Source organism: Hoplias malabaricus, chromosome X2, assembly GCF_029633855.1.
Source record: "Hoplias malabaricus isolate fHopMal1 chromosome X2, fHopMal1.hap1, whole genome shotgun sequence".
Taxonomy (NCBI): domain Eukaryota; kingdom Metazoa; phylum Chordata; class Actinopteri; order Characiformes; family Erythrinidae; genus Hoplias; species Hoplias malabaricus.
This window is the reverse complement of record NC_089819.1, coordinates 43975712-43991861: the sequence shown is the minus strand read 5'-3', so window position 1 is coordinate 43991861 and position 16150 is coordinate 43975712.

Genomic DNA, 16150 nt, shown 5'->3' with positions numbered 1-16150 from the left:
TGGATGAAGTATAATTAATCTTCAAATATTTATTTGTCTAATCATTTTCTAGTTTGCTGCAGGCAGGATGAGAAAAAAACCTTTTAGTGTCAAGCTACAGAGAGGTGGAAGTACAACTGAACCTTTCCAGCACATTCTAAAATGAAGAAATTGTCAGCAGTGGTATGTGTAATGTAGACATTCTAAACCACTCGTCTGACAGATAAATGCTTTGTGGATATAATGAGAGATTCTGATCCCCCTCTCTCGCCTTCGTGAGCTTGTCAGACACGTATAGCTAAATGTTACTAATCCACGCTGAATTATTACATGCCTCATGCTGTCCTACATTCAGTCTGCATAAAGCTTTAGGGATGAGAAAAAAATAATAACAGGATAAAAGAAAAAGCTTACTGCTCTTTTTCTGTTCTCTTCTTTGCTCTTCCCTATGTGCTTATTAGTCAGATATGAGTCTGATATCAAGACATGTATGTGTAAAACAGCACTATTCATGCATATGTAAACAACAATAATACAATACTGTGTGCTTATTAGACTGCTCTTAAAGGTGCATCCAGTGTGAACACAAGTGTATAAGTTATACAGCTATAATCAACATAGAAACACAGTTCCAGGGTTTTGGTTGGATCTGTGCCTCAGATCACTGTCTTTGTGATGCTTGGTGTGTTCTCCTTGTGTCTGTCAAGGTTTCATTTGGGTGCTTTGATTTCCTCCCACAGCCCAAATTTGAATGTCCACAAGTGTGAGTGTGTATTGCCCTGTGACGGACTGGCACCCTGACTGGGGTGTGTTCTTGCCTTGTGCCCAATGATTTCAGGTAAGCTCCCACTGTGCGTCTGATCAGGATGAGGACGTTACAGAATGAAGGAAGAACAAAAAGACAGAAAAAATGAAGAAGGAAATAAGAAGAATGAAAGCAAAAAATGATTTTGCCCTGAGCCCTGTGAAGGACTGGCGTCCCCTCCAGGGTGTATTCCCGCCTTGCGCCCGATGATTCCAGGTAGGCTCTGGACCCCCCGCGACCCTAAATTGGATAAGCGGTTACAGATAATGGATGGATGGATGGATTTTGCCCTGATAGTATGTTGTTAGATGCGTTACTACAATGCAATCCTAATCAACTTCACAGTACATCCTACAGTCATTCTACATTGAGCTGATAATGGTCATAATGTTGGCAAAATAACAAAACTGAATGGCCAATATGTAGTCATTTTATGGAGTTCATTTTGATTAACAAACAAAAGAGTACATATAATAACCAAAAATATTATTAATTCATTAATCCATTAAAGCCCTTGCTTTATTATTAGTGCCTTAGTTAATTTTGGCCTTACCTTGTTATTAGTCCTATGTGAGAATATTTATTTACATTGTCGTTAAAGGTATAAAGATGACAATAATAACACTGGATGGAGCTGTTTTTGTAGTTTTTAGTTGCTGTTTTTTAAAAAACAAGAAGACTTGGAATAATAACAATAAAGGCAGAAAACCTCACTGGTGATCTTTTCTTTGCCCCCCCCCCAAACACACACACACACACACACACACTATCTCTCTCTCTCTCTCTCTCTCTCTCTCTCTCTCTCTTTTTTTATTTTTTTATTGGAACAGCTCTAGCTGCGTGCACGATCCCTTTATCTCTTTCATTAGCGTGTCTGCGCTGCTCTTGGTGGGGAGACAGTCACTTTCTCACCCCTGTGAAGTTCAGGCAGATTACAGAGGGGCTTTGAAGCTATTGCTGCCTCCCTCCTCCCTCCATACACACACACACACACACACACACACCCCTCCGCACCCCGGCCGAGCAACAGCAGCAGCTCCCTGCCGACGAAGGAACTAAACGCCCTCCGATGAACCGCCATCTTTTATGTCGTCGCGTCTGTTCCCTCAGACAACAAAAGACACACCTAAGCAATCTCATACCAAAAGGGACCCAGAGTGAGAGGCAGAGATTGGACAGATAGAGAGAAGTCCAACCGAAGAGAAGCCGGAGGGAAAATAACGGCCACATTATAATTACTTCTACCTGTGGGTATCCGACTGCAATCTAGTCAATAATCATACAGGCCTCCCCCGCAGTCTGCTTGCCTTTAACATGCTGCTTTTCCCAATGAGTCTCAGTAAAGACAGGAAAATAATGACTGCTGTTTTATTCCGATACAGGGATTCTACACTAAATCAAGTTAAAGCTGACTGGGTCACAGTGGAGAAGAAACTGGAACCCCAGCTGTACCGAGAATAATCATTCTTATGGGCTATAAATTATGAGAATAAGCGGCAAGACATTACATGATTATTAAATCACATCATCTGACCAGTAGTGATCCTGGACTATTACTATTATGCCTTCAATTTAGGTAAAAACAAATTATTAAAATCATTTCACTAATTTGGCTACATTTGCACACATGGACCAAACCCAAAACTGAGCCTGAAACAAGAAGGTGACCTCTGCAGAAGTTCTGGTTAGTTTTGATGTTGGCACAGAACCTGGACCCTCCAGCTTTTCAGCAGGAGAAAGCAGTTATGGAAAAGTGTGAGGTGACGGGTGGCAGTAGGATGTATATTTTTCATCACAGGAGACTGAAAGAGCAGACTAATATTTATAGGACATGGAATGTGTAGGAGGGGTTTCAGGCATGGTCCTGTTCATAACTCAATTTCTCCACTTTATTGCAAAGATAGCAATTGGTTCAGAATTACATGTGCCAGTGCTTCCCCTGCCTGGAAACCTGTATTGAACCATTACACCCAGGGATTGGTTCAGTCCTGCTCTAGCGCCCTCCATGCTCCACCCGTAGGCAATTACTCACACCTGCAGCTACTCAAAGTTATGTCTCCTGCCTTTTCCATATGATTTGAAGCTTAACCCTAACAGAACCCTGTTTCACCCTGAGGTCTTACCTTTGTGTTTCCTCTCTTTTTTCCCTTCAACACCATGAATTAACCCAGTCATGGACAGTACAAAATTAAGAAATGTACAGGAAATCACTGCATTCGGCAGTTGCAACGTGGATGCAGTCTTTCTGTAAAGAGAGGATTCCAGCAGATGCTTCGAGGGTTGATTAATAGGACTGAGCTCTATGGATTACTTAGGACACCATTCAAGTACTTAACATGAAACATACATTGTGAAATCATACATTATCTATGTCAATTTTAGAAAAAAAGTGCATGAAAAGCCAAAGAAAGCTAGGGTGATTTTGAAGAAACTCATATCAGGTCAAAAATTTGACATACAGGTTTCAGCCATAATTGTTGTGTGCAGAGCCAGAATCTCCCAAAACACAACATCCAACTTTAATCTGTAGAACTCTATCTTCATCAGAGCCTTGAACCAGAACTTGGACAAATATGAAGAGAGAAATAAAAGCCAGAATATAAGCAGTAACAGAGACCCTAAATAAAAACAGACAGGGATATTATCAGAGATAATAATGCAGACAGACACGGGCAGTGGAATGATGACAGGGACCAGATTGGAAACAGAGATTTGGACAGAGAAAGAGAAAGGGATATGACAGAAACAGGGACCAGGGAAGAGGTAGTAACAGGAACTAGAATTGAGATAGGGTTTTAGATAGAGACAAAGACAAGGGCTGTCATAGAAACCAGTACAAATGCAGAGGCGCTGTCAGAAGCTTAGGCTGGGGCTGCAACAAAGACAGTGACAAAGGACTCAAAGAAAATAAGGACTGAGACAAAGAGAGTTTCGAAGAACACAATGGAGACAAAGGCATGGAAAGAGACAGAGTGATATGAAACAGGAAGAAGGACAGCAAGTGACAGGGACTGAGACTCTAGATGGGATAGAGTGAGGTGGGGTTAGTAACAGGGATGTGATATAGACAGTGACTGGGATAGGATCCATAATCAAGACAGAGACTGTAAACAGAGATAGAATGGACACATTGACACCATCTATGGCTAGACAAAACACAGGACCCAAGAAAGCTCATGGGACTGGACTTAAGTCTTCTTGTGGGATGGGGCCCAAGTATCCTGAAAGGACTGGACTCAAGGCTGCTCCAGGAATTGTACCTAAGGCTGCTCAAGGGATTTGACCTAAGGTTTCACAATGGGAAGAGCCCAAGGCCTCCCAGATGAGTGGATCCAAGCCTGTTCAAAGGAACTGGGCCAAGTCTTCTCAAGATGGAGCACTAGACTTCTTAAAAGACTGGATCCAAATCTGCTCAAGGGTCTCTAACAAGACTAGAGTTGGCAATGGATTCAAAAATGTCCAGACCTGCTTAGGAGTCCCAGGACATTCATCTCCTTTTAAATGTGCAGGTGGGTCAGATAAGAAGAGAAGTGGAAAACATCTTTTTATATTATGTGTGAACAAAATAATTTGCTTTGGTATGTGTGCTCTGCAAATGTCAGACTGACCCCTGATAATAGCACAGGTGCATCCCTGACATTTTCACTCACTCCCAGTGTACGATTGATATTTTATTATTAACTCTAGAGCTCCTTCTACACATTTCAGCATTTGGTGTAGATGGTACATTGGTTCTCCAGTCCACGTTAATCTTAAAATTGCTAACTATAAAAGGTAATGAAGTAAGCAGCTGCAATAAACCTATCAAAACGTTGTTCTCGTTAGACAGAAGATACTGATAAAGACAAATGGTCAAGGAAAATGGCAATCTGATTGTATGAATATGTGCAATTGATTTAATTTGTTCCTCAATCACTTTACTGAATTAATAAGGGACAGAGTTCATCCTATATTTTGTACGATATATCATATATTAGGTCTTCACACTGGTGAGAATTAGCTTAATACTGAATCAAGTTGTGGAAGGCACAGTGGTGCCGGCACAAATGTTAGTGTCATGTTCACACAGTTCCGATGACCTGGGGTTCTGGGTTCCACCCTTATTTATGGTCACTCTCTGTGAGGAATTTGGTACGTTCTCTTTGTGCCTGTGTTGGTTTCCTCAGGATTTTCTAGTTTCCTCCCACAATCTAAAACACATATTGGTAGGTGGATTGGATGGGTGAAACCATAATAAGTGTGACTGGGTGAGTGTGTGATGTCCTGTAATGGCTTGGTGCTCTGTCTAGAGTGTGTTCCTGTTTGCTCCCAGTGCTTCCATGTGGGTTTTGGATCAACTGTGTCCCAGATCTCTTTGTGAGGTGGTTATAGAAGATGAATGAATGAATAAATGAATGAATGAATGAATGAATGAATGAATGAATGAATCAGTAACAACATTTGAACTTCACACTGGGAGTAGTAAAAGCAAAATAAAGCAAAATTTCAATCTATTTGCATCTACAAGGAAATTAAAAAATCAGTCCTTGAGCAAAACTTTCCTGGGCACACTGTTTAAAAAGAAATATTAAAAGTCTTAATTAACACATGGAAAAGTATATAAAAATGTGCCAACGCATTGTGGACTACTCTGGCCTACGTCAGGACACAAAAATGGCATACCAACACAAACCCACTGAGAACACACCTATACAGTGTGCATGCACCCACATGCATCTGCCCCTTAATGTTCAGGAAGAAAATAAAACCACAGAAATGGAAAGAAATCAATATAAAAACTAGGATATTCCAAAGCATTAAGAATATAAATCCGTAATGTAAGGTAATCTGAAACCTCCCAGAGGGTGATTTTGCAATCACCAAAATGATCACATCTTGTAACCAGCTGAAGCATCAATGGTTAGGTGGCTTATCATTTAGGGCCATAGATTAGTTAGGTTCTGGATAACAACAGCATTTTATGTTCTTATAATCTGTCTTTAAACCTACTGTTTGTTTCTGTGACCAGTGTAGGAACAAATAAATTCACATTTAAGTAATGGAAGTTATGCCAGAATATTCAAAAATTAGTCATCCCTTAACATATTGGAGTAGTGACAACACTTGAATGAATCAATAAATTTGTTCCACTATAGCAGGCTGAGCTGAAAAAGCACATCACTGGCATAACTATGATCAATTATATAATATGCTGCTATTTTTCATTTTAATTGTATGTCATATTCTGATTTGACAGAATGATGAGTGTACTCCTGAACACCACTAACCCACAAAGAAACAGTAACTGCTAGTGTGCATTTAGCCCAATCATACTGACCACATCCCATCCATTCTCAGACATTATTATACAGATCTTTTAATGCATCTTTTAGGGAGGTTATATTTTAGGGAATTTTCATATTTTGTGTTAAATTTTTCCAGTGTTAAGCTGTCTAAAAATGTCATTTCTGCATTCATTCCTTGCACGATGTTCCAGTAAGTTTGCCTTATATTTATTTAATCCAGTTTTCTTTGTTTTGTACATGATGCTAAGTACAATGACAGTTTTGTCAGATTTTTACCAGTGATTTTATATGTTTGTGAAATATTGCTGTAGCTTTTAGTTTTTGAATTATAGATCTCTGTGTATTTATAAGGGAGGCACAGTGGCACAGCAAATAGTGTCGCTGTCGCACAGCTCCATGGTCCTGGGGCTGGGGTTGTGGGTTCAAGCCCTGCTCCAGGTGACTGTCTGTGAGGAGCTTGGTGTGTTTTCCCAGTGTCTGTGTGGGTTTCTTCCGGGTGCTCCGGTTTTCTCCCACGGGCCAAAAAAACCCACACGTTGGTAGGTGGATTGGCGACTCAATGTGTTTCTAGGTGTGAATGTGTTAGTGTGTGTCACTCTGCGAAGGACTGGCGCCCCCTCCAGTGTGTGTTCATGCCTTGCACTCAGTGATTCCAGGTAGGCTCCGGACCCACCGTGACCCTGAACTGGATAATCAGTTACAGACAATGGATGAATGAATGTCTATTTATAGTGATAGGATCCTGTTCTTTTATGAGTGGAAATAACTGCCAGACATATTCCATATGGTCACTAACTGGACAGACCTTCCTATAAGGATCATGATTACACAAAGAGTGAGACTTAATAGAACAGTACATTTTTCATCTAAAATGTAACTTTATAAGACCTGCATACTAGAACTGCAGAATAGTGTTGTGCTTTTTGAGAATACTGGTTCTAACCCCTCTCTCTTTGTATGCTAAATTCTGAGTCATGGTGAACTGTTCTCTGGGTAAAGACCGTTTCCCTGTGGCAGAAGCACAGTTTATGCAAACTTTTCAAACGGCTCTGAACGCAGCAGCAAGCCGTCAGCCCGCTGCACAGCTTTGAACACATCATCCCCAGAGGACTGAGCCCTCCACAGGACCACTGCCTTCAGAGACCACTGCAGAAGAAAAGCCTCCAGCGACAGTTAACAAAACCTAACCCCCATCACACCACCTTCTTTCTCTTCATCATTTATCTCACATACACACAAGGGTGGAAAATGGTAAAATTAATGTATTTCTTTAATATATTTTAAAGGAGCAATTCACTATTTTTAATAACAAATATATCAAACAATATTTAAGATATTATTTACTATTTTCAAGATCCATGGTGATTTTGTATTACCTGAATGAATTCATTAATGGTCATAGGGTGGGTCCCTCACTTGAGGGCAGCCATATTTATAATAGGTTTAGTAAAGTACCTCTGACACATACCGGCCACTAGATGTCAGAATTTACATTAGTGAGAAAAAACTGGCAGATTGCCCCTTAATGTAATGATATGAATGTGGGTGTTTTACTCAGTTGAATATTCTTAATAAATTGCATTTCACTATCAGTTACATTTTGTTATTAGGACCTCCACAGTACTCACTACAAATCTTAAAATTGGCAAATTTTTTATTTATGCTGTCTTTTTTTTAATTCAAATATATTTAATTCAAATATCCATAAAGGGGCGGCACGGTGGCGCAGCAGGTAGTGTCGCAGTCACACAGCTTCAGGGACCTGGAGGTTGTGGGTTCGATTCCCACTCTGGGTGACTGTCTGTGAGGAGTTGGTGTGTTCTCCCCGTGTTCGCGTAGGTTTCCTCTGGGTGCTCCGGTTTCCTCCCACAGTCCAAAAACACACGTTGGTAGATGAATTGGCGACTCAAAATTGTCCGTAGGTGTGAGTGAATGTGTGTGTGTGTGTGTGTGTGTTGCCCTGTGAAGGACTGGCGCCCCCTCCAGGGTGTATTCCCGCCTTGCGTCCAATGATTCCAGGTAGGCTCTGGACGCACTGCGACCCTGAACTGGATAAGCGGTTACAGATGATGAATGAATGAATGATCCATAAAGTGGACAATCCAAACCCCCTTATCTATGTTGATTTAGCCTAACTTTGACAGAAGCCACAGACGGGGTAAAAGTTGGCCAGCAAATGTTAGTTAAGTAGATTCACGTTACAGTTAAATAATTAGAACACTGAATGTTAGGGGTTGTGGTAAATGAGTTCACCAGTGAGGTAAGCTAGACTGTAAACTGTTTCTCCAAAATAAAGGGCTATTTTAGGGATTAAGGAGTAAGGTTATACATATATAGCTACTTTGTTGTGAATTCCACTAGTTAATGTCACCAGCCTGTGAGGGTTAATGGATTCTCACATTGATTAGCATAGTGCTTGTAATACGGGGGAGGGGAGCCCAAGGCCATATTCTCTTGGACTAGTTGAGGCATCAGCAAAGACTGAACCAAAGATCTCCCGATGTTAGGGTCAATGTTTATATGACTGCACCACTCAGGAGTTTTTTTCCTAATTTTAATATGAATTGCTTCACCAACAAATTATTTAGCTAGTTAACTTAAGTAGTCTGTTTATATGTCAGACTGAGGCTACTTTGACCTAATCTGAGACTTTGTCTGGTGCTGGGGCTTGGTCTGTGGTGCTCCAGCAAGATGGAACTTAACATAAGATGGAAAAAGAGAGAGAATACAATTACACATGTTTTATGTATAGTTTATAGTTTTCCCCCAATACTTGGAGCTCAGTAAACAAACATAACCTTTCCACTATTTGTACATTGACCACGAGTGTTGAAACCTACACATACGGCTGTGTAAAATCTGCATAGTCCATACACATAAGGCTGTAGAAAATTTGTCAGCAGTGAGCTTTTCTGATGTGTATAATACCGTATTTAAATGATTTGATGTCATATTATGTCAATGTGAATACCAATGGAACAGAAATAAAATGTAACTGATAGTCTCATCATTTCCTTTGTGCCTAAAACAAGCTTAAACTACTAAATGTTATTTTGGAATAAAGAATTAGTTGATCTGTATTGTTCATCTTCAATATGAGCATTTGAAAATTAGAAATATTAAAATGACATCAGGTTATTCTCTCAAATTTGCCTGGAAACACACATACCCCCACAAACTCACTCACTCTCTTTCTTAGACACACACCTCCTCCCTCTTTTACTCCCACTTTCTTACACACACACACACACACACACACACACACTCACACACACATACATGCACACACATCCAACAAGCCTCCCCACAGAGCCTCACATCATAAAAAGCTCTCAACTTCTTTTGTAATGGGGCTGTTAAAAACAGAATAATACATTAAAGCAACTTAAAGCATCAGACACAGAGGGTGACGTTCCACTACAACAACAATAAGCGCCCAAGATGAAATATACATTACAGTAATTGGTTCAGAGAGTCGAGAGGCTGAGAGAGAGAGAGAGAGAGAGAGAGAGAGAGAGAGAGAGAGAGAGAGGATTATATAGAGGCAATGAGCGCTGGTGTGTCTAGATACTAACGACAGTCTATCAGATTGATCCATGTGGCACTTCAGTTCAAACTTCTGTCTCTCTCAATTTTCCTCTTCTTTCTCTCTAGTGAGTGTGAGTATGAAACGCTTACTGCTGGAGCTTGTTTGTATTTTATATTTTTGGAGAGGATTACTGCCTGCCTCCACTGCCTGAAAGAGGTGAGATGTTTTTTTTAAGCACAAGCTGTCACTGTGTAGAATGAAACATTTAACAGACAGTCTAATTGTGATTCAATCTTGAAAGTGGCAGGCACAGATGAAAATGGGGTACTGTTGTCTGTGTAACTACACATGTACTGCAGGTGGACAGAACTTAGGTGCATGATTCCCCATAATATAGGAAAGTGAAAACAAAACATCTCCTTAATATCATGTTAGCTTATCTATACAGTACCTGTCAAATGTTTGGGCACACCCACTCGGAGAGTTTCCTTTGTTTTGGGCCATTTTCTACATATTGTTAATGCCCAGTACCAGTCAAAAGTTTGGACATCATCTTCTTCAATGTTATTTCTTTGTTGTTGTTTTTTTTTATTATTATTATTTTCTACATTGTAAATTAATATGGAAGACATTAAAACTATGAAGGAACACATATGGAATTATGTAGTAAACATTCAATCATTTAATCATTATCTGTAACCATTATCCAGTTCAGGGTCGCAGTGGGACTGGAGCCTACCCGGAAATCACTGGGCTCAAGGCAGGAACACACCCTGGTGGGGGAGCCAGTCCTCCACAGGGTGCCACATACTCACTCACACATTCACACCTTTTGGACCATGGGAGGAAGCCAGAACACGTGGACACAGGGAGAACACACCAAACTCCTCACAGACAGTCACCTGAAGCAGGAATCGTACCCCCAACCCCAGATCCCTGGAGCTGTGTGACAGCGACACTCCCTGCTGCCTCAGCTTTGCACACTCTTGCCATTTTCTCAATCGGCTTCATGAGGTCTTTACTTGGAATGGTTTTCAGTGAACAGCTGTAGCCTCGTCAAGAGTTAATTTGTAGAACTGCTCACCTTCTTAATGTGAGATCATGATGTGGGTTGTGCAGAGGATGGTACACAGTCCTATACAATGAATAGCCCTATTCCACCAATTACTAATGAGAAGATGTGTCCAAATATTCGACTGGTGCTGTATAACTATATAGTCCTTCCTTGGACCACTTTTGGTAGGTAACCACTGCATACTGGGAACAATGCACAAGACCTGTCATTTTGGAGGCCCTCTGACAGAGTCATCTAGCCATCACAGTTTGGCCCTCGTCAAAATCAGTCAGATCTTTATGCCCCTTCTATTTCTTCTGCTTCCAGGTCCTTCATGGACCTTTAATTTGTTTCCTGATGTTTCAAAGCCTTTGTTGGGTGCCAATGTAATGAGATAATCATTGTTATTCTCTTCACCTATAATATGTTTTTTTTTTACTTCTGGTCTTGTGTGTATATTGTAAATTTCATGGAAAACAAGCTTTTATCTCCAAATACAGGAGAAGTAAAACATATTTAACTTGTGATTCAGTCTAAAAACATATTTGTAAATGTCTATTTATCATGAATTGTACACAATGTAAAGGAAAGCCAGTGTTAACACATTATGTAAAACATTGTGTATGCAGAATAGCATAGTGGTACAAAGGATATTGTCACTTTTAGTGTCATATAGAACCATTTTCAAAAAGAGGTGCTATCTACAGAACAATCTATAGCACATTCTCCATTAATCTGAAGAAACAATTAATGATGCAAAGAAATTTTTAGTCATGCAAAAGGTTCTGCACATGTTCAGGGTTATAGAACCATATAGAACCATTACCTTTAGTTAAGAACTTGTAGAACCATCATTTTTAAGTGTGTATTATATAATAAAAGCATGTGGACACCTGTTGTTTGCCTCAAGACTTTTTCAATTTTCAATTTTTACTTTAAAGAATATGTTAAGCATAACTTCAAACATTTTACAAACTTTGAAAAACAGGCAGTATAACAAATTGGCCAAAAGTGGCTTAGACCCCAAGCATCTAATTCCAGTAAGCAAGACATTTTTTTACAGTGCATGCTTTTGGGAAATTCCAGAAATTTTGCCTTGTTCCATTGTCCTTTAAAACAATAGCATTTTCTCTTTGAACTCATCTGGTTAAATGAGCCATCTGTGGCTCAGATAAAACAGTAATCATTTCCTTTGGGGAGGGGATGGAGGGGATGGAGGGTTAGGAGCGGAGTGGAAGGAGAGGGTGAGGGACGACTGTTTGTCTTTTGTTCTGGTTGTATGGAAACCAAAATCTCCAGTTCCTCTCAGGCCACAGCAAGGTTTCCCATGATTCCAGTGGGATGGGGCTTTCATGTGTGTGTGTGTTATGCAGGCTTGTCTGGATCCTTTCAATATCAGTGTTGTGACAGAGGGTAATGAACTTGACTACATCTGACAGTAGTTAGCCCTTCTGGCTGGAACTGGTCTGCGTTTTGTGGTGAGTTTCCAAAGCATATGCTGCAACTGAGAGTCAGGCAATCCTGCAACACACATATACACACATACACACACGTATATACACACATACAAATGTCTGCTATTATGTCTATTCTTGTTTACAGCATGGAGCATTTTATACCAGCTCCCAATTATTATGTAAACAAGTTAACTGCTTGAAACTTTCCCCCATTCACTATTTTATATTGGAAACTATTAGCAAGCACATTGTTTCCTACACTGGAAAATTAGGAGCGCTATACGGAATGTTATTATAGAGAACACATTATTCCCTATACTGGAAATAAGAAAAAGAAAGTACCCTTCTTTGAAGATTTGTGATTCCTTCGTTTGGTTTTAATAATTACTATTCTAACTGTCTATTTAATTTGTTTTGGGCCACAGTGGTTAATGAAGATCAGTATTTATTCTAGTGTATTACAATGCTAACATTATTGAATGGAATTTAACAGGAGTAGATGAGGTATGGGATGTAAGGTTGGACCGGGACATTACAAATCAAACAGAATTGGTAAAACATCACACAGATATGTGCTCGCTGAGTCCTGTATGAAGAAGCCAAGTTAAACTAAAACTGCGTAGGATGAAAAAACACTGAATTTCTTGGCCATTAGAGATAGAGAGTGTGCTCTTGATCCACCTGATGAAAGAGTCTGTCTTCACGAGGGCTTAAGAGTACCAGACACAGACAGTTACAGTCCTGAACCAAAAACCCTCCACGTGTGCGTGCACGTATACACAGACACGCACAGACTTTAGCAAGAACCAGACACACACACCTACACACAAGGATTTAACCCATCACTGTAAAATAAATCATTATAAATCTCCAGAACCGCTCCATCTCCACTTATAGAGGCCCAGTATTCCAAGCCTACAGGAATTCCATGCCTGAGAATGCAAGGATCATATCATAATTCCCAGTGTACAAGCTCTGATCTAGCATATAGTATTTTCTGTAGGATTACGGGAATATGGTCCACTGAGCAGCTGCTGAAAAGGTATTGAAAGGAGGTGAAAAGTTTATTACATGTCCTTTCAAGGAAATTTCATTTAACAGATGTCATGCCAGAGTGCAAGTACCCCATGTGTGCAGCAGAAAACAGATGTTGACTTGCACACATTTGGACTCACACCTTTGTACCCCAAGTGAAATGCACAGCTGATACAGAGAGAACTGCAATGGAAGAAGTCTGAGCTTCAACACAACATGCACTAACTTCTTTCCAAGACAATCAGTCAAGTTATTACTTATGTATGATATTACTTCCCAATTTAAGAACATAATTTTAAAAAATGACCACCCTGCAACTGTATTTTACATTGTTAATTTACATTGAAAATAAACAGCTTTAGACAATTGTGGGACCTAGCCTCCAAGTGAGTGTCACATCGGTGACAGCGGCAGGAAAAAAACTCTCTTAGAACAAGTAAAAGAAACACTGAGAAGAACCAAGACAGTGGGACCAATCCTCCACTTCTTCACAATGGAGCAAAACAGAGACACAAAAAGAGCAGTATGATGAATTGTGGACTTGAAGTGCAACTACAGTATACAGTCTCATATCATTCACATATCTCAGTCACATATCATTCTTTCAAGGCGGTAGAGTGTCTGATGATTCTACACTCCTCTTGACTGATTTCCAGTCAAAACAATTATTAAATGTATATTATTCATCATTCAGCATCAACACAAAAAAATGCATATCATAAATATTTAAGAAACTTTCACACACCCCCAAAAACTAAATATATTATCAAAGAAACCATTATTTAAAGTGCCCCCCCTCCCTATCTCCAAAGTTCAGTCAGAGTGAGGTTGGTGTGGGCTATGGGGGGATCAGGCCATTGTTCTGAGAACACCAGCAGCCTTTTTGCTTTCTTTGATTTTCTTCTTTTTTTGTTTCAGTTTCTTGAAGTTTTCCCACAGCTGCATTTATGGTGAAAGGGGCAACACTCTACAGTTATTACAAATAAAAGATTTTTAAGCTTGTTTTATGTAAATTCAGAAAACAAAGATGTCAAAAAAGTCTCTGAATTGTTTTTAAATTGTTAGAGGGTTTTCAGCACACAGCTGCACCCTGTGAGGGATTTAATATACTCAACAAACTTTGGGTGCAGCATAGTGTCTGCAAAGGGTTTAGCTGACTCCTAATTCATTCCTGAGACGCCTTGTTTAGAAAGGGCTTATTACCCTGAACTTACACTTTTCAAAATAAAAGTTCCTGTCTTTGATATACGGTATAAATCCAGGAAAGAGTCATTAATCATTATAGAACCTTTATATATGTGGAGGTTATTTAGAAAGCATGAACAGTTGTTCAAATCTTGGTAAATGAGTATCTATTGTCTGTTCTTGGCATGGCATTTACTTATTCAACACAAATATATTTTACAGTTTTTTATAGACTTATTTATTGTTCCAGGGCTTTTTGTACATCTGAAAGGTGTTTGTGTCATAATACTGATGTGCTGTTTAATCAGACATTTATTTGTGCCCAAAAATAAATAAATAAACCCATACAAGGCTGTATCATTGTTTGTTGTCAGATCTAAACTGTTTTATCAACAGATAAATAGACAGAAACAACAGGCCTATTTTGGGATGTGCTCATCACACATTTCCTAACGCTGCTATTTCAGCTTTGTCTCTTTCTGAGGAGCAAAATATTACTCCTTTATTGTAATCAAAGGTTTACACAAATATAAAAGGCATTTTGAGGATTTTTCTGGTTTTCTTTATGAGCCATTGGCACAGCAAACTCACCAAACATCAAATATGACAAATGCAGCAAACCTCTCTTTCTCCACATCTGGGTTTTTTTCTGAGCAAAAGCCATCCAAGAATCTGTCCTACACAGACGATACGAATTTGATCAACACACAAGAACGCATTGGTGGAATCTGGAATCTTCCTGTCATTCTTGGAGCAGATGGATTGGGACACACACAACATCACCCATCTGACAGGGCTCTCACCCCATTAGAATCATCCCTCTATCCAGAGCAGCGGTATGGGTGGAATGGTGGACGGATGGATAGAGAGGGTTTATTTTCCTTCCAAAAAATTTGGAATATGAGAGCTGGATCCCTCAACGGGATGCTTCATAAAACCTGGAATGTGCTTCAAAGAATGTGCACTATCTGCCCTGCATGAATAAAACAGCTGCCACTTAGCAGTCTGCACAAATGCCCAAAGGTTTCACCAGAGCAGAGCATGGTTGTAATGGCAAACACCCACACATGCACACACACACAAACACACACACACATACACACACACACACACACACACAGAGTTAAACAAGGCCTTTGTACCATTTACAATCTCATAAAGGACGTACACTGTACAGCTTTGCTCAGTTTGTTCATTCTGATTGACAACTTATGATTTGAAAAAAAACTAAGTGAATATGTGTGTGTGTGTTTGTGTGTAAGTGAGAGAAAGAGAGAGAGAGAGAGAGAGGGAGAGAGAGAGAGAGAGAGAGAGAGAGAGAGAGAGAGAGAGAAAAGAGAGAAAGAGAGAGAGAGAGAGAGAGATTGATTATAATCCTTATGAAATCATATTCATATTCAAAATGTTCTGAGAATATACCAAAAACATAACTAAAACAGCTTTAAAACTTCCTCAGTAAAAACTGCTCTACAGCATTCATTATCTGTAACTGCTTATCCAGTTCAGTGTCACGGTGGGTCCAGAGCCTACCTGGAATCATTGAGCGCAAGGCGGGAATTCCCTGGAGGGGGCGCCAGTCCTTCACAGGGCAACACAGACACACACACACACACACACGGACGGACGGACACTTTTGAGTTGCCAATCCACCTGCAACGTGTGTCTTTGGACTGTGGGAGGAAACTGCAGCACCCGGAGGAAACCCACACAGACACAGGGGAGAACACACCAACTCCTCACAGACAGTCACCCGGAGCGGGAATCAAACCCACAACCTCCAGGCCCCTGGAGCTGTGTGACTGCGACACTACCTGCTGCACC